Source organism: Chinchilla lanigera, unplaced genomic scaffold (genome assembly GCF_000276665.1).
Source record: "Chinchilla lanigera isolate Chin_1 unplaced genomic scaffold, ChiLan1.0 scaffold00098, whole genome shotgun sequence".
Classification (NCBI taxonomy): Eukaryota; Metazoa; Chordata; class Mammalia; order Rodentia; family Chinchillidae; genus Chinchilla; species Chinchilla lanigera.
This window is the reverse complement of record NW_004955499.1, coordinates 2,225,421-2,232,206: the sequence shown is the minus strand read 5'-3', so window position 1 is coordinate 2,232,206 and position 6,786 is coordinate 2,225,421. Positions and strand designations below refer to the sequence as shown.

General features: G+C 51.6%; 1 protein-coding gene and 1 long non-coding RNA gene across 2 annotated transcripts in view; one reads left to right on the top strand and one right to left on the bottom strand.

Annotated features, from left to right (window-relative positions):
• Positions 1-1,350: 1,350 nt before the first annotated feature.
• LOC102013311 lies at positions 1,351-6,419 on the bottom strand. The gene is made up of 3 exons (XR_001231465.1): positions 6,238-6,419; positions 1,963-2,080; positions 1,351-1,757 (listed from the first exon to the last, which is right to left on the bottom strand). It is a non-coding gene; the product is annotated as an uncharacterized LOC102013311 (long non-coding RNA).
• The window catches only part of Prkx (protein kinase, X-linked), a gene marked incomplete at its 3' end in the record, with an annotated part of 60,259 nt that continues 58,169 nt past the window's right edge, over positions 4,697-6,786 (top strand). Inside the window, 1 exon segment of the mRNA XM_013505599.1 lies at positions 4,697-4,715.

The window sequence follows — 6,786 nt, the reverse complement described above, 5'->3', positions numbered from 1 at the left end:
CCCGGGCTGTGGGATTGCATATGGCGGCCCCCATGGACTAAGATAGGGAGAGACCAGTGCAGTGGACCTCAGCCTCCAGGACTGGGCCACCGAGCTCTGCTGTGTCAGCTACCCGGGCTGTGGGTCTGTACTCTTGGAGCCCAAATATAGCCACTGTCCCAGAAAGCAGCCTGGAGTTGAAACCAATACACTGGCAAAGTTAGCCAGAGGGTGCCAACAAGAAAAGGCCCAGAAGGTCTGAAAATCTCTGAGCTTAAGGGGCAGCAGGTGTCTCCAAATTTCTCAAAGAGCTGCACACATACGAGAAAGAAATTTGTTATAAAAATATTTTAATCTGGACTTGGTCATGCACGCCTGTCATCCCAGCATGCTGGGAAGCTGAGGCAGGAGGATTGCAAATCGCAGCCCGGCCTGAACAGGCCAGATTCTGCCTCAAAATAAATAAGTAATAAATAAATAATTAACAAAGTGCTGGGATCATAGCTCAGTTTGATGCCAGTGAGTTCAACTGTGAGGAGTACAAAAATAGGAGGAAGAAAGAGAAAGGAAAGGAGGAGGGGTGGAGGAGGAAAATAATAAAAGAGAAAGCAGGAGATGAGGCACATTTATCCCCCAGTTGCTCGTGGATGAACACTTGATGCTACTAGTTCATCCACGTCGGGTGTGCTACCCACCCATTAGTCACAGGCTAATTAATTGGTTATCAGATTGACTCCATGATATCAGAGGATTCATGTCCAAGGATCCCTGACTGGTGATAATCATAGCCTAAAACCTGAGTCACAATGCTGACAATTCAGATACTCTAAAGAGAAGCCACAATGCGTGTCCTTGAAGTGAAAAAGTGAATGTTCTGAATTTCTTTTCTTTTAATTTCTTAATAAGGAAAAAAATTACACTGAGGTTGTTACTATCAGAATTACCCACAGCGGAGTATTACATAGCCAGGAACAAGGATGAACTTCTGGCATGTGTAGGACAGTGGATGCACCTTGAGAGCATACCATGAAGTGAAATCCATCTGACACACAAGCTTCAGTACCACATGAGGAACAAGAAATATAAGTAAAGAGCAAATTAAAATATAGGTAACCAGATAGAGAAACATAGATTTCTGGCAAAAGGGAAGGAGATCAATATGGAGGGAGAAGAAGAAAGGGCTGGGAAGGAAGCAGGATGTGTCCTGTCCCGGCACCCTCTCCTCACGAGAAATGCAATCCTTACCTGCTGCAAAGGACGACTGACATAAATAAAAGTTTAAAAATGAAAACCGGGAAAGAAAGAAAATGAAAAAACAGAAATGGAGGGGAAAAAAAAGAAAATTGAAAAAAAGGAAAACTGAACCAAGAGTGAGAAGTCATATTTGTGCAGCATTTATTCTTGAAAAACAGGGATAAATCGTATCTACATACCATTGAGTACAGTGTATCATTAGCACTGTTCTATTCTATTATTGGTTATTGTCACTAATCTCTTACTGATGTGTAAGCTAAAGTCAGTCGCAGGTGCACCCGTAGAGGAGCCATGCTTTCTATAAAGGATTTCGCTATATTCATGGGACTTATTTCCAGTGGATAAGAGAGAAACGCCAACATTTCAGTGGATGGGTGTGTGGAAATACAGCTGGGAAAACCACGACCTTGTTGTCATCAAAGTGGCTCATGCATGAAGAGATAAAAGATGGCTTGCTCCAGCCCTTTGGGAGGTCTGCAATGTCTGGTATGTTCATTGCTTTCACGGATGTCTCAGTTACTTTTCTATTGTGCAGGAAAAAATACCACAAATAGCCAACAGTTTAAAGGAAAACAGGTTCATTAGGCTGATGGTTGCAGAGGGTGCAGTCCATGGTTAGCTGCTCCAAGGCAGGAGCATCATGGCGGATACGCAGGAGGAGGAAAGACGCTCACATCATGGTCGCCGGGAAGCAGAGAGAGAAGGGAGGAGCCGGGGACAAGAACTCACCTTCCAGGTCACACCCAGTGACCGCCTCCACCAGGCCCTGCCTCCTACAGCACATTCAGCCGGGAGCTCATCCATGATGGATCCACTGAGGAGCAGATTTCCCAGTTCCCAGAAGAATCTGCAGTAAATAAAGAAGCAATTATAGTGTGCTCCACCCCTTCTACTGTACCACATCTTCAATAAATATTTGCTCTAAGATTTCCATGGAGGACATGGTGACATCCTGAAGACAAGAAGTGTCTTTACCCAGGCAGGGCGGTGCACGCCTATGATGCCAGCACTCTGGCAGGCTGAGGCAGGAGAATCTCAACTTCAAGGCCAGCCTGGGGAGCTTAGCCATTGAACAAGAATTTCACCATAAAATATACAAAAAGGGCTGGGGATGCAGCTTCCCATGAAGGCCCCAGTAGAAAACATTAATTTTTTTTTTTTTTTTTTTTTTTTTTTTCAAAAAAATTGGGAAGTACATTTACCACACCACAGGTAGAAAATCTTTTCTGGGGCTGGGGAAATAGCTCGGTGGCATAAGCGCCTGCCTTGCAAGTGCGAGATCATGAGTTCAATCCCCGGTACTGCAAAAAAAAAAAAAAAGAAAAGAAAATTTGAAAATCTTTTCTGGTGGGTGGTGTGACCTCCAGGAAGCAGAAACCTTGTAGATGTCTCAGGTCCCAGGTGACATGCGGATGTTTCATCAGGAGAACACACACAGGTTCTGGGACCCTCATAAGAAGGATTCTGGCCACTGCGGCCGGCCGGGGTTCCCGAAAATCAAAGTCAACAGGAAGCGGGCACTGAAGGTATGACCCAGAGGGACCAGGAAGCAAAATCACCCTTGACAATTGCCCCAGAGGGCTGAAGAGAAACTTGCATTTTCTTAAAAAGAAAAAATATTGCTGGGTGTGGTGGTGCACGCCTGTCACCCCAGCACTCTGAGACGCTGAGGCAGGAGGATCTCCAGGAGTTCAAGGCCAGCCTGGGCTACATAGTGAGATCTTGTCTCAAAAAGAAAAACAAAATCAAATACTAAAGCAAAAAGGAAGGAAATGGGGTGAAAGCAGACAACTCCAAAGCTTCCCCCAAAATCAAAAACAGAGTAGGTGGGGGTGGGGGAAAAAGTGCATGTCTGTGATCATGAGCACCTGGGAGGCTGAGGCAGGAGGATTGGGACCAGGCTGAACTATGCAGGGAGACCCTGTGTCAGGAATGTAAAAGAAGAAAAAAAGACGAAAGGAAATGGAAGAGGAGAAAGAAATGGAAGCAAGGGATGGAGAGAGGGAGGAAGGGAAGGAAGGAGGAAGGAAAGAAGAACCTCACTGGTTTTCCAGTGAGTTGAGTGACTTCTTGGTTGATTCCTTTCCGGGCACTAGAAGAAGGTGTCCTGTGTTTTTCTGTTCTTGTCACAAGGTGACAGTGATGAACAGGAAAGAGCATTTGTTTTCTTAAGTTTTTTCGGTGGGAAGGACAGGGTCTCCCTTTGTACCCCAGGTTGGCCTTGAACTCCTGGAGATCCTCCTGCCTCAGCCTCCCATGTGGGTGTTGGGATAGGACATTCTTAAACTCCATCTGCTCCGTCCCCAGCCCTTCTTCTATTTTTTTTTTTTTTTGTTGTTGTTGTTTTGAAACTGCTAAATGCCCCAAGCTGGGCTCCAACTGAGATCCTCCTGCCTCAGCCTTCCCAGGGGGTGCAATTGGCAACATGCACCACCACGCCCCGGTTATCTAAGTTTTTTTTTTTAATGTTTGCTTGATTTGTCTTGTTTCCACTCTGCAGTTCACACTGGCCTTGAATTCACCATGGGGCCCACCTCGCGGCAACCCTGCTGCCTCAGCCTTCTATGTGTGAGCTGACTGTGTGCTCCAGTACACATACCCATTAAGATATCTCCCCATGAGAGCTGTTCTTATGACTCCAAGCGTAAAGAAACAGTCATTCCCGGCAGGAGGTCTAATTACACCTGACATGCAAAGGACCCGAGCGCGCACAGGAGGTCATTCAGTCAATCAACTGAAAAACAGATTTCTGCAGGGTTTTTTCTTTCAGTGCTGGGGATGCAATCCAGAGCCTCAGCCCTGACTGCACTATTATTATTATCATTATTATTGTTGTTGTTGTTATTTTGAGACAATGCCTGTTATTTTGACCACAATGGTGGCCCACGCCTGTCATGCCAGCACTCCAGGAAGCTGAGGCAGGAGGATCTCAACCTGGAGCTCAGCCGGGACAACTTAGCAACAATGTATTTCGCAGAACAGTTTTTGTTTTTTCTTTGAACTGCTGAGACAGGGTCTCGCTAGGTAGTCCAAATATGTCACCCAGGCTGGCCTGGAACGACTGGCGGTCCTTCTGTCTCAGCCTCCCAGAGAGCTGGCGTGGCAGTTGTCCACCACTGCGCCCTGCTGTTTATAGCCGGTTCCGGTGGGGCGCATTTCCTCTGCTGCTGAGTTCTGAAGCATTTCTCCGCGCCTCCAGGACAGACAGACGGCCGCTTCCCGCAGCGAGGTCCTGCGAAACGCACGCGTGTGAGCCTCCCGCCAGGCTGAGGCAGGAGGGTCACTGTGATCTGCAGGCCAGCCTGAGCTACGCGGTAAGATGCTCTCTACAAACCGCACAACCGCGCCGGACCCCGCGCCTTTCTCAGAGCTGATCCGCGGGGAGGCGAGGCTTGGTGGAGCCTCGCGCTGGTTGTGTTCGGGCAGGCGGGTCCTTTCCGCGTTGAGTCCAGAGCTTCGGGATCCTCCTGCCTCAGCCTCCCAGAGCGCTGCTTTGCCAGGCCCGACAAGCCGGACTGCCTGCCTCACAGGGGTCCCGGTCTCTGAGAAACCTTCCAGGAAGCTGGCAGCGCCTGGCCCGCTTTGTGTTCACACCGTGACCCTCAGCCCGAAGGGAGCGAGGGCCCCGAGACTGCCGTCCGGGTCCCCAACCTGCCCGAGGCCGCAGCGCCCTCAAATCAGCATGAATCCCAGGAGCAGCGGAGGTGCAGAGTAGGAAGAATTGGGTGAGAGAAGGGAAGCTTCTGCGTGAGGTGGGCAGAAGGGCCCCGGAGAGTGGGCTCCCCACCGACCCCGCTTCTCCAGGGCGTTCACTGAACAAAGCCCCGAGGTGACGGGGGAGTGTAACCAAGCAGTAAGGTGACAAACGTAGTCGCTTGGGAAACAGTGCTCCAATGGCGAATCGTACAGCAGACCTGAAGCACCAGGATGTAGCTCAGCGGCGCAGCTCCTTCCTGGCAAGTGTAAGGTCCTCAGTTCGAGTCCCGGTACCCCCCTCAAGAAGCTGGGTGCGAGGTGGGACAAAACTAGGGTAATATTGATTAAATATACGGATCAGTGCCTTTTCCTGTCGTTTTTCTGTTTTGCTTTTGGGGTACTGGGACTCGAACTCAGGACCTTGCACTTGCCGGGCAGGTGCTGTGCCGCTGAGCTCTATCCGCGGCCAGTTCCTTTTCTTGAAGCCTGCCCTTCGGCGATTTCCCCCAGACACAGCCGTCTTCTGCACTGAACTCTGCAGGGCCCAGCCCTGTCCGACTGCCTACAGCATTTCTAGGTAACTTAGCCCTCTGTCATACCAGCACTCAGGAGGCCGAGACAGGAGGATTCCAAGATCCCTCACGCGGGTCATTCCGTGAGACCCCGTTTCCAAATAAAAAGTGAAAAAAGGCCAAAAGTGTCCAGCCTGGAGCTCAGCACGGAGGCCCTGGGTTCGACTCCCCCACCTCCAGTACCTGGAATAAAATAACGGCTCTGCACGTCATTCGGCTGGAGTGTGGCTTTTATCCGTTCCCGTGAAACACGCTTATCTGGAAATCATTCTAGGTTCCCAGGGCGCTGCAGAGAAACATGCCGGGCGGTCCCTTGCCTCCCTCCCTTTCAGAAACCCGAAATCTTAACATCATTGTATGAACAACAAAACCAGGAAATTGAGGTTTTTGTGTACTCCCGCCCCGGCACTGGGGATTGAACCCAAAGCCTCAGCGAGGAGCTCCGTCCACAGCCCCACCCAATTCCCCCGGGTTTTTGTTTTGTTTTGTTTTTTCTTAATTTTCAGGCAGGAGCTTCCTAAGTCACTACATTCCCCAGGCTGGGCGCGAACTGGGCGATCCTCCTGCCTCGGCCTCCGCAACCCTGGGGTTCTAACGGTAGTTAGCGTTGGCCTCTGCCTCCTAGGTGCCTGGCAACCCCTTCCTGGGTGCCTGGCAACCCCTTCCTGGGCATTGTCGGGGGCCTGCCTTCCGGGCTGCGCTGGGCTCCGTTTCCAGGGTCAATTTGCAACCTTACCTTGCTGTGAACCGCGTCCCGGCTGCACCCGCCTCCCACCCGCGGGCCCAGGCGGAGCCGAAAGGAGACCGCACCCAAGAGTCCAGGCAGGGAGGCGGAACCTCTCTAGGTGTCTTTCTAGAGTGTGTGTGTGTGTGTGTGTGTGTGTGTGTGTGTTTGAGGCAGGGTCTTGCTATGCAGTTCAGGCTGGCGTTGAGCTCACTTTGTAGCCCAGGCTGGTCTCGGGCTCGCAAAGATCCTCCTGCCTCAGCCTCCCACCATGCCCGGCCCCAAGTGTCTTTCCCAGGCGCTCCGCGCGCAGCCCCGTGGCTTCCGCGCAGGGCGTGACTTCTCCGGTGGCCCAGTCCCCCCGCAGCCCGGGGATGGGGGCCCACAGGCGCAGGGAGCCGCGTCTTCAGCAGATCTGCAAGCAGCAGAGCAGCTCCGGGGCGCGGGCGGGGCCTGTCCTGGGCGCGCAGGGGAGTGGCCCACCGACCCCACTTCCGGGCGGAGAGGCGGGGCGCAGGCGGGGCCTCCCCAAGCGCCCCGAGTCCCCGCCTCCGTGTCCCG